This window comes from Callithrix jacchus, chromosome 6 (genome assembly GCF_049354715.1).
Source record: "Callithrix jacchus isolate 240 chromosome 6, calJac240_pri, whole genome shotgun sequence".
Classification (NCBI taxonomy): domain Eukaryota; kingdom Metazoa; phylum Chordata; class Mammalia; order Primates; family Cebidae; genus Callithrix; species Callithrix jacchus.
The window spans coordinates 155,458,325-155,476,880 of record NC_133507.1 but is presented as its reverse complement, the minus strand read 5'-3'; the positions used below and the strand labels follow the sequence as shown (position 1 = coordinate 155,476,880).

At 41.5% G+C, this 18,556-nt stretch overlaps 1 long non-coding RNA gene across 1 annotated transcript in view; it reads left to right on the top strand.

Moving 5' to 3' along the window:
* Positions 1-18,276, top strand: part of LOC118154700 (uncharacterized) — a 75,133-nt gene extending 56,857 nt beyond the window's left edge. Inside the window, exons 2-5 of the long non-coding RNA XR_004744915.3 lie at positions 15,429-15,620; positions 16,153-16,183; positions 16,702-17,497; positions 17,626-18,276. This is a non-coding gene — a long non-coding RNA (uncharacterized LOC118154700). The remainder of the gene's footprint in view (positions 1-15,428; positions 15,621-16,152; positions 16,184-16,701; positions 17,498-17,625) is intronic.
* The last annotated feature ends 280 nt before the right edge of the window (positions 18,277-18,556 follow it).

Sequence of the window (18,556 nt, the reverse complement as noted above, 5' to 3'; positions counted from 1 at the left end):
AATGCAGTAACAGAAAACCAAATATCATATGTTCTTACTTTAAGTAGGAGCTAAATAATAAGAACATGTGGACACATAGAGGGGAACAGCACACTGTCACGTTTTGGGAATGGAGGGTGGGAGGAGGGAGAGAATCAGGAAAAATAACTACTGGGTGCTAGGCTTAATACCTGGGTGATAAAATAATCTGTATAGCAACCCCCATGACACAAATTGACAGGGTCACGAATGAAAAAGTATCATAGGAATATTCAAATAGTTACTCTTTAAAGGCTCTGGCTTCAGTTATCCTTTCAAGCAAATTATATAATTTAACAGGAAATGTGTTTTTGAAATGCTAACCTAAACCCGATTTCAATATGGATTAGCACAGCACAGATATGACAATTGTAAATCACTCTCATGTATAAAGATCCTAATGAAAATTTTACCACAAACCACTGTACTAAGTCTGAACGTACATATACGCAGATACGTAGGATTTATCTCAGGTAACATTAGAAAGATGTTATAAAATTTAAATAATGCATTAAACTGATATTTGAAAAAAGTAAAAGATACAGAACCGTTTCAAAAGGTGTTGACAATGATTTCAATACATTTCAGTCCTCTTTGCAGCTATAACTTTTTGAAAAGTAGGACTGGAAGGAGATTAAGAAGTATTCTCTCTAAACAATGCTCATTATCATAGTAGGAACTCACTTGAGGTGCAGTCTGTGAAATCAGGAAAAATGAGAATTGTGACTATGTCTACAAATTTTTTCTTTTTCATTCTTTCTTTTTTTATTTTTTGAGAGAGGGTCTCCTTGTTTCATTTGTTTGTTTGTTTGCTTGAGACAGAGTTTTGTTCTTGTCACCCAGCCTGGAGTGCAATGGCACTATCTCAGCTCACTACAACTTCCACCTCTTGGTTTCAAGCCATTTTCCTGCCTTAATCTCCCAAATAGCTAGGATTACAGCCATGTGTCACCATGCCCAGCTAATTTTGTATTTTTAGGAGACACAGGGCTTCACCAGCTTGGTCAGGCTGGTCTCAAACTCCTGACCTCAGGTGATCCACCCGCCTCAGCCTCCCAAGGCATGACAGGGGTAAGCCACCACACTGGCTATGGCTACAAATTTATTAATTCATAACAACAAATACCCATTGCAGGCCTACTAGCTCTGGGTGTTACAGGTGTTGAGAACACCTGTAATTTAGTGTTCTGTTATGTCATGGTCATGGTATTGCTATAATTGTTATCTCATGATTGCTATTATTGTATTAGTCATTGTTATGATGTCCATAGTAGCAAAGTGTCCTGCAAATGTGCCCTGTTAGATGAGATTTCATCAAAGCATATGGACAAACCCAAAAGACCTTTCCTGTATACTTTAAATCCTGAGTTAGAGAAGATATGATGCAAAAAGAATCTTATTCACTGTAATAACATGAATATTCCATAAAATACCTCAAAATAATCTAAAAAACAAATAAACATATATGATAGAATTTAAAAATTGCATTGAAAGCAGTCAAAGAACCATTGAAAGGAAGGAAAGAATAGACATTCTATATTTCTCAGTGGTAAGACAGGTATTGTTAAAAATGTCAATTTTTTCTCAAGTTATTTTTTAGATTTAGACAATACTGTAGTTTGAATGTGTCCCCTTCAAGATGTAGATGTTTACAATATGACAGAATTAAGAGGTGGGGTCTATAAGAGGTGATTAGGCCATGAGGGCGCCTTCCTCAGGAAAGGGATTAAGGCCCTTAGAGAGAAGCTTCATGAAACATTGGTTTGGCTTGCTCTCTTGCCTTTCTACCTCTGCCATGTGAGGACTCAGCAACAAGGTCCTCCCCAGAGATCAATGCCATGATCTTGGACTTCACAGCCACCAGAATCCTCAGAAATAAAATTTGTTTTCTTTCTAACTCACCCAATCTTGAGTATTCTTTTACTTAGTCCACCAAGTGACTTAATCCACAAAGTGGACTAAGACACTTGATTTCAACAAATAGAAATATTTTTGTTTGCTTGTTTGTTTTACAACTTGAAAATTATATTCTATTTTGTTTTCTGGAAAAATAAGCAGACCAAAGAAGCAAATAAAAAGTTCTTAGAAGAATATGGTGGGAAAGGCTAGGTCCATTGGATACTAAGATATGGAAGAGACAAACACTCCATTCATGCACTTGGCCAATATTTATTGCATCCTGGTGTGCAGCAGGCAGGGTCATAGCTACGTGCAAGGGCACAAAAGTAAATGAAAGAAAATCTGCTCCTGCCCTCTTGGAACTTAGAGTCCTCCACTCCATCAGGTGGCAGGAAGTACTGTGAAGAAATTGACACAAGGAAAAGCAGTAGGCAGTAACTAAGGGCATAGAGTGGAGCTAGTTTTGATTGGGTGGTTGGGGAAATATGTCTCAGGAGGTGACTGTCAGAGACCTCAGTGAAGAGTAGGCCCAATGGCTGTATGGCAGAGGAGAGTCCTATTGGAAGAAAGAACACAGGCTTAGGATAAGGGCTGTCTTGACAGGTTTGAGGAACAGCGAAGCCATCAGTGTGACAGGGAGACCTGTAAAAAATGAGGTCTTGAGGTAGTCAGGAGCCAATGCCTACCAGAGGGCTTTAAAGTGTTAACTGGAAATTGTCCAAATTTTCCCAGACAGGTCTAGTCTATACCTGCTGACCCCTCCATAATTAATAGTGCCCCTTTCTTCCTTATAGAGAAGAAGCAGAACGTTATATACAATCCATAAGTAAAATTCAATTCAAGCAGGACTGTAGATCTAAGCATAAAAGTCTGTAGAAAGAAAAATCACAGGAAAATAATTTCCTGAACTTGTGTTAAGTAAGCAAGGATTTTTCAAGTTAAAATACAGAAGGCGGTAGCCATAATAACGTGAACTTTTTTTAAGTAAGGATTTCCTAATCATAGTACAAAGAGTAGTGGCCATGTATTAATAAATTGAACTTGATCAAGATATTATGAACATCAGAAGACTCTATTAATAAGCCTGGGATACCTTGTCCATAAATCAAGGAAGTGTTAAAAGATCACCCCCCGCCAACATGACATGTGCAAACCAACACTAAGGACCTCACACTGGTGAAGTCTGGGACAGTTCTGCTCCTCAAAAGAATAAAAACAAAAATGACTAATAACATATTGAGTATAAAATGAAAACAGGACTCCATACTATACTAAACATACAGATGAATTAATAAATAAAAGTAAAAACATTTTTATAGTAGAATGACAACTAGCAAAATATAAAAATCATAACAAAGTTGAATATTTGCCATTTTATAACCACTATATTAATAATTACTTCAGACAAGAATTTGGGTGAATCTTCACTGGGAAACATGATATCAACATGGTGTCTTCTCCTTGTAGATGATATATTAATTACATGGAAGGAAACTGAATCTTTTTAGTGGGGAAATCTGGTGGAAACCTCTTTGTCCGAGTGATCAGAATGATGTCATGAGCTTTCTGAACTGAGACAGAAATAGCATCAATCATGAACTCTTCTGAGAAAATAAGTAGCTTGAATTTAGTCTTGAAGAAGGAACCAGAAATAGCCGAATTAAAACACTTTCTACAACATGAATATATTCTTTAAAAATGTTAACATCATTTTTAAAAAGGCTAAGGACCTATTTCAGATTAAAGAACACTAAACAGATGTGAAAACTAAATACAACATGTGATATCGCATTAGGAGAAAATGCTATTATTCAGATAATTGCCAAATTTTTATAATAATACATATAATATTAATATGAAAAAGTTAAATTTCTTGGACTTCCTACAGTAATTTTGAAAGAAACTGCCTTTGTATTTGAGATATACTTGAGTTTTTAGCAATAAAAGGTTATGGTGTCTACAGCTTACTTTTAGAGTTGATAGATACATAAGTAGGTAGACAGATAGAAAAATACAACAAATGTGGCAAACATTTTACAGTAGAATGGCAACTCATAAATGTAGAAGGCATAATAGAGTGGATTTTGCAACCACCATAGTAATGATCATTTCAGATAAAAATTTGAGTGAATATTGATTGGGGAACATGGTATCAACATGATTCATTCTCAATAATTCACAAAAATGTTGATATACAGAGAGACGGAGAGAAAAATACAACAAATACGATCAATGGTTAACAATTGGTGAATCTAGATGAAAAGATATATGAGTATTCAGTAGGAAATTCTGGCAACTTCTTTGTAGATTAACATTTTTTCAAAATTAAAAATTTTAATAATTAAACCAAAGGAAAGAATCTAGTAGAAAAATGAACAAAGGTTATTGAATAATTGGCTGATAACTACTTGAAAGTGGGGTTTCACATCATTAATCATGGAGGACAGAATTAACAGTAGGATAAGCAAATAAACTGGATTGTTATGGAATACTATACAGCAATGAAAAGAAACAAGCAACTGCTGAACAATATGGATACAACGCACAAACCTAACAGCAAATGAAAAAAAAGAACACTTAGACAAAAGAATATACAGCATATGATCCATTGATATAAAACTTCAGGGAGGGACAAAGCGTATCTATGAAGTTAGAAATCAGGGACCCACAGGAACTTCTAGGGTGCCGCTAATGTTTTGATTCTCTCTCTGGGTGCCGATTACATTAGTGGGTTCACATTGGGAAAACCCATTCTGCTATACAATTATTATATATGTTTGTTTCCATATGTTACTATAACAAATAAAAATTCTTTGTAAAGAAAAAAAGTCTTTTTTTTTTTTTTTTGAGACAAGGTCTTTATTTGTCACCCAGGCTGGAGGGCAGTGGTACGATCACAGCTCACTGTAATCCACCTCCTAGGCTCAAGAAATCCTCCCATCTCAGCCTCCCAAGTAGCCGGCGTGATGCACCATCACGCCTGGCTAATTTTTTTTTAATTATTTTTTGTAGAGACAGGGGTCTTACTCCGTTGCCCAGGCTGGTTTCAAACTCTTGGGCTCAAGTGATCCACCCATCTTGGCCTCCCAAAGTACTGGGATTATAGGCATGAGCCACTGCACCCAGTGTAAGAATAATCTTACACTGGGGGGAAAAAACCACCTTTCATCTCAAACTCAAAAGAAGAGCAATAGCAGTCGTTTGCCAGCTTACTTAACTTGTGCTCATTTCCTGAAGCATGGACTGGATAACCCTGTTATTTGCTCACAAATTGGAAAAAGGTGAGTCATGCTGATGAACGCAGCACAGTTTTGAGAGGAGCTTTGAGTAATTCCCACATGAAAAAGAACCTGAAATTAATCACTGACTATTAACAAAGGACAAGTGTTTGAATTAGTAGCCAACAAAATAAAACAAAACCTATTAAAACTTGTTTGGAACAGAGGGTTTACACTTGAGACGCAGCAACAAGTGTCTCTTCACATTGCATCCATAGGAGTTCCACCAAGTACGTGCTCAAGGCTGTCAAGTCTGTTTCAAATGCACAGACAGCACCAGGCTGCTGCACACAGGGATCCAGGAGTTTCAGTCTTGAGATTCATAAATGCAATACTACGGATTGCTTTTTTAAAATTCCAGACTGGGTGCAGTGGCTCACACCTGTAATCCTGGCACATTGAGGGGCTGAGGCAAGAGGATCACTTGAGGTCAGGAGTTTGAGACCAGCCAGGCGAACATAAGAAGATCCTGTCTCTACAAAAGATAAAAGAATTAGCCAGGCATTGTGGTGTACACCTGTAGTTCCAGCTACTCCGGAGGCTGAGGCAAGAGGATTGCTTGACCGCAGGAGTTCAAAGCCGCAGGGAGCTATGATTGCATCACTGTATTCCAGTCTGGGAGACAGAGAAACATCCTGCCTCTATAAATAAATAAATAGTCTATCAGCATCCCATAATTTGATTTTTGCCCTTCGCATTGGTAGCTAATGACAGCAGAAAGTATTAATAGATTACAAAATCACAGTACTATTTTTTAAATTGTGTTGTAGGTTGTGGGGTGCAAGTGAAGAACATGCAGGATTGTTGCATAGATACATACATGGCAATGTGGTTTGCTGCCTTCCTCTGCATCACCTATATCTGGCATTTCTCCCCATGTTATCCCTCCCCAACTCCCCATCACCTGCTGTCCCTCCCCTTTAAGTTCTGGGGTACATGTGCAGAACATGCAGGTGTGTTACACAGGTATACATGTGCCAAGGTGGTTTGCTGCACCCATCAACCTGTCATCTACATTAGGCATTTCTCCTAATGCTATCCCACTCCCCCTGACAGGCCCCAGTGTGTAATGTTCCCCTCCCTGTGTCCAACTGTTCTCATTGTTCAACTCCCACCTATGAGTGAGAACACGCATTGTTTGGTTTTTAACCTGAGAAGACAAAGTGAAATTTAAGAACACGCCTTCTAAAAGCAAGACCTCCAGCCCAGTCTTGCCATTACATCCTGCAGCTGGAGGACCTGAAGTCTCGGAAATGTTGTCCAGGAAGGTCACCTCAAAGTCTTGCTGGACAGCAGCACTCGGGTGGTTTCCCATAATCTGGGGTCTCCTGCATGTCCAGAACCTCAACTGATCAGCACAACCAGAGCTGCCCAGTTTCATTCTAGCAAAATTCAGCAAATCCTGGAAACTGCTTGAGAATGCCAACCTGCAAATTTACAATGAGAACCGTGGAATGAATTTCATAAAGTTGAATACATTTATGGTCATCCCATTAACAAGTCTATATGAGAAAACAATGTACAAATGGAAGATTACTTTGTGAGCATAGGATAAAATTAGAAGGAATTCACTGGATGTTCTTAGTGTCTAAAATCAAGGCCCATGAGGGCCAGGAAGTCAGCTTTTAGATAGTTACAATGTATGTCAGGCTTTTCTTTAAAGAGGGTGAAATTCAGGCTCAGGATGGTTTTGGACCTGGGTCCTGCCTGTTTCTGCTTCTATCACCTGGAGTAAATCATTAGATCTACATGATCCTGTGTCCTGATCTATACAGTGTTGATGTTTGTGACTATTGCCAGGATGACTGAAAGGATTGAGAGTTGAAATCTGTTATGCTGCACACACATACTACATGACCAATCTCAGTCTGATCCGGCCCTTGTCAGTTCTCAGATGCTGAGGCTCACATCCTTAGCAGTATGCAGTGTATACCTGCCCCAAAGGGTGGTATGGTCAGAATCAGTGTTGTTCCAATGAATGAGATTCCCTCCAGGGTGTCAGGCATCCCTCAGGGCACACACAGGTGTTGAAGTATTCGTCTTCTTTCATGCCCATTGTGCTATTTCAGGTGATGTCTCATGCTTCCTGCATGTGGATGTCACAGACTCCTGGTTTACTCCCATTTCTTTGTTGAGATGAATTCACTGATTCCCATTCCACATGGATGGATCTTGATGGCCTTTCCATCACTTACCAGTTCCCTCTTCCTTGGGTCCTACTGGGCTTCCTTCCTTTTACCCCAAACCAGTATCTGGGCTTCTGCCAGTGCTGGAAATTTCTAGAAACTGATACAACTCATGCAGTAGGACTTGAAGTGCCCTGGAGGACAACATTGGCCCCACTCCAGCCCAGTTTGCTGTGTATCAGATACCTACAGCCTTCATTCTGAAGACCAACCCACCACGACATGCAGTTACGGGTGTTCAGGTGGTTTCTGAGTCTGTGGGTTGGCTGGGGTCAGCTGTCCTGAGCTCAGCTTGACTGGGGCTGGCTCTGCACTGTGGGTCTCTCCTCCTCCTAAGACTGGCAGGCCAGCTGGTCATACACATCCTTGGGCAGTGGTGGAAGCACACAGGTACAAGCAGAATCATATCTGCACATTTGTGCCTGCTGTTCCCAGTGGGCTAACAACCCTCTTGGCCAAAGCAAATCACAGAGTCCAGCCCATCATAAAGGTGTGGGGAAGTTTCCCCGCCTATCATGGGTGAACGCTGAGAAGCGACATGGTAAAGGGAGTAGGTAATGGGAAGAATACTACATTCCCAGTTATTCTCATCTGTTTCAGAGCTAGTTCAGAGGCTCTCAGACCTTCTGTGCCTGGCGCCAGATTCCCCTGAAGGTGCCTGCCACCCCTCATCATTCCCTTACTCTGCACTGCAATTGGCCACTTCGACTCAGGCTCATGTCTCCCCTTGCTCCCCTTGCTCCTCATGCTCAGCTCCCCTCTCAGAACTGACTTGCATGGCCCCAAAATAAGGGGTCCCCCATTTCCTTCTCTCATACTGCTCTGAAGTTTTCCTTCCTAACACTTATTTCTGGGGCAAAAGGAAGAGGATTCTAAAATCAGAGGACCTTCTCAGGCCTCCAAGGGCCTGGGGATTCTCGAGTCTAAGTTTCTCGATTTAGTGATGCATAGTCTGAGGCTCTGGGGGGATGGAACTCATCATGCTTACCTGGCTGGTGAGTGGTGGTCGAGAAAGAAATTTAACTCTGCTAACAAAGGCCACAGGAGAAAAATGGACAGAGATCCTGACTGGCCAACTCACACAAGAAACATAAGCAGTCAATGAGCACGCAAAGAAAATGATATATATGTATTTTTTTGAGCTGGGGTTTTGCTCTTGTTACCCAGGCTGGAGTGCAATGGCGCAATCTCAGCTCACCTCAACCTCCGCCTCCTGGGTTCAGGCAATTCTCCTGCCTCAGCCTCCTGAGTAGCTGGGATTACAGGCACGTGCCACCATGCCCAGCTAATTTTTTGTATTTTTAGTAGAGACAGGGTTTCACCATGTTGACCAGGATGGTCTCGATCTCTTGACCTTGTGATCCACCCGCCTTGGCCTCCCCAAGTGCTGGGATTACAGGCTTGAGCCACTGAGCCCAGCCTAAAATAATATTTTACTTGCAATCATAATCAATGAAATAAAAGTAAATTATGTATATGTATATCTGTAATTTTACTGGCAATAATTGTTCAGACACTAAAACAACAAGCCCATTTGGAGTGTATATAAAACATTAAATAGTACTGATGGATACTGTGAAGACCCAACTAGAACAGGACAATTAGAATAGCCCTTCAATGTGTTCCTTTGGTTAGTTCTTTTAGTTTGTTTTGGAGCTGGGAGCATGTTAGCTTCAGCTCATCAGCAATATTTATTCCCAATGATCAGTGTGAAAAAAACGGAGCTGAGAGCAGCAGGCAGAGACAATCGATCCACAGATGAGAAAGCAAGCAATTCACTGTTGCTAAGAAATGGCGTCCTTAAAACTTAACTCATGCCCATCTGAAAACTCGCCCGGATATTCCAAAGGGGAGGGGGAGCCTGCTCCAGGGTGAACCTGCTCCAGAGTTAACTTAACTCGTGCCCATCTGAAAACTTGGTCCAGATATTTCGAAGGGGAAGGACAACCTGCTCCAGGAATAAACCTGCTCCACGGTGAACTCAACTCGTGCCCATCTGAAAACTTGGTCCAGATATTCCAAAGGTTAAAGAACTGCTCCAAGGTGAAGAATCCAGTTTGAATTGCAGAAAAGGCTTACATGCAGAATAAAATAACAAGAACTGACTTTGGAAACCTGTTGCATAGAATCAGTACAAGTTCATAGACTATGTAAAGAGAAACCTGCCTGTCATATTGAAGCCGTGGCAACTAGAAGCACTGCATTTTACAAGGTAACTGTGCAAGTTCGACTAAGAGATAATTAAGGAGTAATTATCTGTCAGCCCTGGAAGGCAGGGCTGGCTGGGCAGATAGCTGACTGCATTATGCAGGGAGTACAGTGGCTAGCGTCATTTTCATTAGGCACCTGGCAGGAGGCAATGGAAACCTTCCACAGAAAGGCTCCTCCTTCCCCACAGGGAGACCAGAATGTGAGAGGCTGCAGATACAGGGCTTCCAGCTAAAAGAACAAGACCATTTGCATGTGGTTTGGTCCACTAAGATGAACTAGAATTTGTGTATTTTTCTCATATACGAACTGATGAACAATCAGATCTCAAAGCTTTAGCTCTGGACAAGTGTGTAGAAAGAAACCAAGACTTAGCCGAAAGAAATCCTACCTCCTTGCACTGACAGAGTGGACCAGAGCAGGATGGACCCCAAAGGAGAGAACTGCAGAGCCTGGAGTTGAGGAACACAGGTCAACTTAACTGTGCTCTCAAACACCCCAGCCCAGGAAAACCACCACTTCCTCAGGACGGTGGGGCTGCAGAACGGCACGTACTCGGGCCACAGGTCCTTGATGCATGCTTGGCTATGTGTAGGCATGATAAATTCTGAGTGCCTGTCTCATCTGCGTGGTTTTTATTATTCTTTTATTTAAAAAGCATTGTCTTACTTTCATAAAGGTGTTCAAAATTTTTTAAAATTCCTTAGATGTTATCTATATATAGCTGGATTGGATAGGCCCTGCTTCCTAGTGATTATCACCATTTCCTGAGGCCCGAGTGTGCAAATCTAGAAAATTGCCTATAGGTGCTCTGTAAGCTTTCTGTTGGGAAGAAAGGAAGGAAGAAAAGAAGGAGGGGGGGAGGGAAGGTAGGAAGGCAGGAAGAGAGGGAGGGAAGAAGGAAAGAGAAAGAGAAAGAAGGAAAGAAGGGAGGAAGGAAAGAAAGGAAAGAAGGAAGGAAGGGAGGGAAGGAAGGAAGAAAGGAAGGAAGGAAGAAAGAACTTTTTAAACTACTGATTAACTGATTGTGTGTGTGTCTGTGTGTGTGTGTGTTTGGATGTCATTTTTATAAGTGCCACTGGAGTTCCGTCCCAACCATTGAACAAATTCATTCTAGGAAACACCTTTATGGTAGAGTAGGCTTAGAGAAGTACAGAAAAACTCTAATATCCTCTTTGTCTATGGAATGCATTTGCTGTAATAAATTTCCTTCAGAAAAAAATATTTCCAAAGGCTTTTTGAAGTGCTTTTAGCTGCTCTTGACATTTGAGTGGATGTATCTTTAACAATCATCACCAAAATACTAACTTTGTAAATTTAGAAAGCTAAATTCTCTAGTGTGGAATCATGGTTATAGAAACACTGTGTGTGTGTGTGTGTATGAATCATGGTTATAGAAACACTGTGTGTGTTTGTGTGTGTGTGTGTGTGTGTGCGTGTGCGTGCAGGGCGTGGGGGGAGGGGACTCTGTGGCTTGTGCTTCTGAGCCCAAAATGTTCTGTGTACTCCACCTCCCCATGGTTTTTGGTCCAAGCAGCACCATGCTGCCATGTCCCTGTCTCCTGTCCTCCTACTCCATCCTCATCTCTCTTCCTGGTTTCCCACTAGCTCCTTCTCCTGTGGGCTGCACATGTTCAAATCGCTGAGCTTCCACTGATTGCTTTAGAAAATTCTGTACACCGCAGGCACATCCATGACTATGTCCAAAACACTCATGGCTCTCGAAGCTGCACTTTTAACCTCTTGTTTTCCTTCTGTCTCTCAACTGTTGCAGCGGAACGTCCATTCCAGCATCCCAGCCTCAAGTCCCTTCCTCTTCAATCCAGGTGCATTTTTAAAGACTGATGTTTTGTTTTAACCCGTGGCTTAAAGTCCTCCTCGTCACCTAGAATACGGTTTGGCTCTGTGTTCCCACCCAAATCTCATATTCATTTGCAATCCTCAGTGTTGGAGGTGGGGCCTGGAGGGAAGTGATCAGAACATGGGGGTGAATCCTTCATGAGCGGTTTAGCACCAGCCCCCTGGTGCTCTTCTCGGGATGAAGAGTGCATTCTCGTGAGATCCAGTCGTTACATTACGCAGCACCTCCCCTCTCTCTCTTGCTCTGGCTCCAGCCATGTAGGATGGGTCGGCTTCCCCTTCATCTTCCACCCTGATTGTAAGTTTCCTGAGGCCTCCCAGAAGCCTAGCAGAAACCAGCATTATGCTTCCTGAAGAACTGTGAGACAATTAAACTTCTTTTCTATATAAATGACCCAGTCTCTGGCATTTTTTTTTTTCTTTGGAGATAGAGTCTTGCTCTGTTGCCCAGGCTGGAATGCAGTGGTGCAATCTCGGCTCATTGCAACCTCCACTTCCCAGATTCTAGCAATTCTCCTGCCTCAGCCCCCCAAAAAGCTGGGACTACAGGTGCACACCACCATGCCAGGCTAATTTTTTGTATTTTAGTAGAGATGGGGTTTCACCATGTGTCTAGGCTGGTCTCGAACTCTTGAGCTAAGGCAATCCACCCGCCTCGGCCTCTCAAAGTGCTAGGATTATAGGCATGAGCCACCGTGCCCGGCCTTTGGGTGTTTCTTTATAGCAGTGTGAGAATGAACTAATACGACCTGCGAGCTGAAGTTCCTACTCCCATCTCTCCTCTTGTCCGTGATGATCTTTCCCAGCTCTTCTCTTTGTGCTCCCAGACACTGTCGACTCTCCAATCAACCAGGAATGTGTGTAGCTCCTCCAATTCCAGTGTTTTTCATGAGTCTGTGCCTTTGCATGTGCTGGCCTGACCCTTCTGCCCCAAGTGCCTTCCCTTTCTGATTCCTCTATAAATTCCACCTCCTCCTCAAAGCCTCATTCAGCGCAGTCATTTCTGATTTGGCCAGGCTCTCCTCTGCACCCCTCCTATTAGCACTATTTAAATTTATTTGCTTATGGTATTTGTTCTGCCCCTGGAAGGTGAACCCCTTGATTGATTTTCTCATTAGCATGATCCCTGGCATGTGGCATCTGCCTAATAAATGTTTGCAGAGTGGGTGCACGCATGGACGTCTGTGGATTTGGTTTATTGGCCATGGTTTCATGGGGAAAGCAACTGAGGGATGTAAGAAGTAAGTGCAACCCTAATAATTTAGTTAAGGCCAAAGGTCAATCTAACGTAAAATTAAGCCAACCAAGAGTACCCGTACTAGTTGAATAGTGTCCCCCAAAATTACTGTTCTTCTTGGAACCTTGGAATGTCACCTTATTTGGAAATAGGGTGTGGTAAATGTAATTAGTTAAGATAAGATTCTATTGGAGTAGGGTGGGTCTTTAACTCAGTATGATTCATGTCAATATAAGAAGAGGAAAAGAGATGCAGAGACAGAGACATGCAAGGTGAACACCATGTGCCAACCAACAGAAGCAGAGATTGGAGCAACACCTCCACAAGCCAAGAAATGCCGAGGGTTACCAGCAACAGCAGAAGCTAAGAGAACGGCATGGAACTGATTCTCCTCTGAAACCTTCAGAGAGGGTTTGGCCCTTCTAAGAACTCTGATTTCAGATGTCTAGCCTCCAGAGCTGTGAGAGAAGAAATTCCCATTATTTTAAGCTACCCAGCTTGTGGCACTTTGCTTCAGCATTCCTGGGAAACTAATGCACCACCTTCGCCTGAGTTCGGTAATTCCCTAAGAAGGAGTAAGGTGATAGGATGCTGATGAATTGTTGCATCTCTTTGCAAATGGGAAACAAGGCAAACCAGTTTATCAATGTGAAATGTGATATGCTGACTAACTGAAACTTCCTTCCTCCTTTCTACAAATGCCTCCAACATAGGGATGATGGTTGAGGGCCCATCTGACGGAAAAGGCACTGGTGACTGAGTGAGTGGCGAAGATTGTGGGTCAAGGCCAGAGTTATTTTCTGTCTTCTCTTTCAATTGATCCCACGAGCAATTTGGTCCTTCAAATGACCGTAAGATTCTGAGCGATCTGTGTGGCTACTTTAGCTCTAAATTCAGTGATTCTCAGAAAAGGGATAGGTCAGAGGAACAGAAAATGGCAAGGCTAAAAGAGAGGGGAAGGAGAAGAGCCTCAGGTCAGGGGGCAGCTGGGGGAAAGCAGGGGCTGGGGAGGGAAAGGCGGTGAATCCTGGGGTCTGGGAATGCCAGGCTTCCAGGAATCCAGAGCCCTCTTACCTCACTAGTCAGGAAAGGCCCAGGAGAATGACTCCCTGCCCCTGACCAGGCTTTGCCCACAGCCCCGGCCACCATGCTGCTTTATGTGTTTGTCTTTCTGAGATGCTGAGTTCTACCATTGCATTTTCAGCCTGACCCTTCAGTAGTGTCCCTCCTTCATCTCTCCTTTTTCTAGCTCTTTCTTCTTTCTACCAGCAGCATTTTCCACCCCAAAAACAAACTCTATAAGGCCATTTCCTTGCTTTCAGGTGTTAGGGCTCCCCATCATCCGTACAGGCAGCTCCCACCCCTGCGTGCCTCTCCAGACTCATGTCCTGCCTTTCCCTCCGTCTCTGCCCCGTCACGCTAAACTTCCTCCCATTTCCAGAATGCTTTCATAATGACCCCAGCCTTTCAGCCTGTTGCAGTCATTTGTCCTTTAAAGTCTAGATCAAATATTCGATGATATTTCAATTGGTTGTGTCCCTTTGTCCCCAGAGACCCCCCTGAGCAATATACTCATTCATACGTATGGACTTTTGAACTATTCCACGGCAAAAATTGTAAAATTATTAATAAAAGTTTTTGTTTCAAATAATATTATTTTTTTATCAAGAACTCTTATTATCATGGCCTCTACAATGCCTAGACTCTGTAATAAAATCTTAGCCCCACTGGGCTTGCAGATTCTTGGGAAGCTGTAATATAGGGAGTAAGAAATAAAACATCTCCGACCCAGCTTGAAGAAGTAAATGTTGGCACATTTTAATTGTAGAAAATGTCCCTTTTACAGATGTGGGATCTTTCACAGTCTTCCCTCAGATTAGCTCTCCCTGCTCCTCCCATCACTATGACAATGCACAAACCATAATAAGCAATGGAGACTTTCTCAAGAGAGCTTGCAGGAGTGAGCTTGCCAGTCTAAAAGCTTAGGATGATACGTCTCATTACAGAGCTAATTTTCAGTGATCTGATCATTAATGACTGGGCATTTCTTTGGATGCTTCTAAGTTTCTTAAGGATTTTTCTCTAACATGCTCATTCATAACTGTCCTTTGCCCGTTTTCTTTTCTATTGGGATGCTGTCATTTCCTTCTTGTTTTGCAGGAGTTCTGTGAATTCTAGATAGCAATCCCCTGTTTATCATAGGTACAGTAAGAATCATCTCTTATTCTGTGATTTCTCAATGATTTCATTTACACTGTTCTTTGATGTATGGAAATTATCAATGCTAATGTAATCAAATTAATCACATTTCATCTTCTGACTTTGCTTTTGAAGTTTTACTGATTCAGTTGGTAATGGCAAAATGAGCCACTTTTAGATTTGGGCAGCTGATTACTTACAGAAGGGGGAAGAAAGTGTAAGTCAAAAGGCCGACATCCCTCCATCCTTGTTTCATACACCAAAAAGGGTGACAAGAAAACAGAAAAGGTCAATGACTGCAGTGAAATTGTGGGATGCCTCATTGCTGAGGAGCAAAGCCTAGACCACAGCTGAGTGGTTCATTGTCTGCAGCTCTGTAGGAGGCAGGGGTGAGACCGGAAGCCCTGGACCTCATTAGAACCCAGAGAAACCAGGAAGCCATGAGACACTGTCTCTTGACAGCCTCCCAGGGGAGGCAGGGCAGTGGGAGGGCAGTGGCCTCACAGCAGCTCCTCACCAGCCTCTCATTCTCTTGTGTTCTAGGAGAACCAGAAGGCACTTTGCCGAGACCGAGATTCAGCTGCAGGTCAAGCCTTTTCCTGCGTGGCTATGTGCAAGGTTGCCAGTAAGGACATGCCTTTCTCTTCCAGGATTGCTAGGATTGCATCTTAACAAAGGTTTTTTCAGCACGTTGGAGATAATTGTGTGATTTTCCTCCTTGAGTGTATGAATGTGGTGAGTTATATGGATTCATTTTCTGATTTGAAATGTCCTCAGATCAGAGCAACCCTCTTCATCACAATGAATGAGATATACTGTTGGATTTGGGTAGTTAGGACTTTATTTAGGTGGTTTGCTCCTACATTCAAACATATAACGGGTCTATGGTTTTCATTTTGGGAACTGTCCTTACCTAATTTTAGAATCAAGATTGCAGATGACTTATACAATGAGCAGTAGCCTATTCCTTCTACTTTCTAAAAGAACATGTGTGATATAGAAATTAACTATTCTCTGAAAGTTTGTCAGAACTCATGTATGAAACCATCTAGATTTGAGTTCTGGGGAAGAGGGATGGTCTTCAATGACAATTTCAACTTTTTAAATATTACCAGTCTAAACTTAAAAAACTTTTTCAACTTTCAATATAGATGTTTCAGTTATGAGCTTTATAAAAATCTTTTTTGAAATTCAGATGACTTTTTTCTGCATTCTTTTTTTTCTTCTTTATTTTTACTTTTATTTTTTATTATACTTTAACTTCTAGGGTACATGTGCAGAATTTGCAAGATAGTTGCGTAAGTACACACACGCCATGGTGGTTTGCTGCCTTCAACCCCCCATCACCTACATCAGGCATTTCTCCCAATGTTTTCCCTCTCCGACCTCCCCACCCCCCGCTATCCCTCCCCTAGCCCCCCACTCCCCAATAGGCCCCAGTGTATGATGTTCCCCTCCGTTTCCATGTGTTCTCATTGTTCAACACCCACCTATGAGTGAGAACATGTGGTGTTTGGTTTTCTGTACTTGTGTCAGTTTGCTGAGAATTATGGTTTCCAGATTCATCCATGTCCCTGCAAAGAACATGAACTCATCCTTTTTTATGGCTACATAGTATTCCATGGTGTATGTGCCACGTTTTCCTTATCCAGTCTATCATTGATGGGCATTTGGGTTGCTTCCAGGTTTTTGCTATTGTAAACAGTACCACAATGAACATATGTGTGCATGTGTCTTTATAATAGATTTATTTATAATCCTTTGGGTAAATACCCAGTAATGAGATTGCTGAATCAAATGGTATTTCTATTTCTAGATCCTTGAGGAATCGCCACACTGTCTCCCACAATGGTTGAACCAATTTACACTCCCACCAACAGTGTAAAAGTGATCTTATTTCTCCACATCCTCTCCAGCATCTGATGTCTCCAGATTTTTTAATGATCACCATTCTAACTGGTATAGGGTGGTATCTCGATGTGGTTTTGATTTGCATTTCTCTAAAGACCAGGGATGATGAGCATTTTCTCATATGTTTGCTGGCTGCATAAATATCTTCTTTCAAAAATTGTCTGTTTATATCCTTTGCCCACTTTTTGATGGGGTTGGTTTTTTGTTGTTGTTGTTTTGTTTTGTTTTTTTGTAAATCTGTTTTAATTCTTTATAGATTCTGGATATTAGTCCTTTGTCAGATGGGTAGCTTGCAAAAATTTTTTCCCCTTCTCTTGGTTGCCAGTTCACTCTAATGATTGTTTCTTTTGCTGTGCAGAAACTTTTCCACAGTGAAAAGCCTCTTTTAATTTACAAAGAATGATTTTGAATATCAAAAGTTTATGTGCTAAAGTACTTTGTATGTGAAATGTGTACTGTACATTATGGAATTGGAAAGAATTCAGGTTTTTGTTTTTGTTGTCGTCGTTTTGTTTTTTGCCAAAATAAAATAAAGGCATCCAGCCTTTGGAGAAGATGGCACCATGGTTAGATACTGTGGAAAGCCCATTCTTAGTCATACCCCAAATAAGCCCGGAAGGAAGGAAGGAAGGAAGGAAGGAAGGAAGGAAGGAAGGAAGGAAGGAAGGAAGGAAGGAAGGAATCTGATGGAAGCAGAGAAGGTATGCCCCTCACTTTTCAGAGAATCCTCTTAGAAAAGGCTTGAATACTGGTGGAGTAGAAATGGGTAAGTAAGGCTTCGGGTGATGACTTGATGACACCTCACTGAATCTCTTCCACTCTTCTACAGGATTGAGTGTGCAATTGAATGCCCAGGTCCCCTCAAGAAGTAGTGGAGAGAAGGCCAAAGGACCTAGAGTAGCCTCAAAATGGTCACAAGAAAAATATCAAGTACAGGGACTATACTGATAAGGACTAAGTCAAGATCGGAATAATCTCAATTAATGGCAACAGAGATGGCCACTGGGGCTCATGTATCTCCAGAGAATCCAATCTGAGGAGGTAAAAATGATCCTGGATAAAGTTCTTCTTCCTGAACTTGACCTGAACTTGATTCACCCCAAGGATAATGGGGAACTGGACGAAAGGGAAGAAGAAGAGCCTTTCATTTTATTGTTTTTACTCATAACATGTCTTATTAATCATTAACTGCTTGAGTTTACATGAAAAGGTTTAGATTACTTTTTTTTTCATCAAGCAGATCGGGAGCTCAAAATTACAAAGTAGAATGAATTGCAGAACTTTCTTAAAGTAACCTTTGTAGACACTTGCATAGATAGCCTGTATAATTCACGACTGGTTTACACATTTTATTTGACATTTCTGCATTTTAAAAATATTTGACAATGAGAATCCTGTGTACTCATATATTTCTTGTGTATCTTTTAATAAATATCTTAGTATTGTAAAAAATAAAAATAAAAAATAAATATTACCAGTCTATTCACATTGTATTTTTTTTCCAGTTTGGCATTTTAATTTTTTCTGGAAATGAAGCCACCAATAAAAAGCTTATTTTTAGACTGTGGTTACTTATTTTTATTACTTATTTTGATTATTTGCCTCCTCTCCCTCCCACTATCTTTCTCTTTCACTCTCTCTTTCTCTTTCTGTATCAACCTTACCAGCAATTTACTTATTTTAATAATCATTCCCAAGAACCAGCTTTTGGTTTGTTCATCTTCTTTGTTGCTTTGTTGTTTCTCTGTCTGATTTCTGCC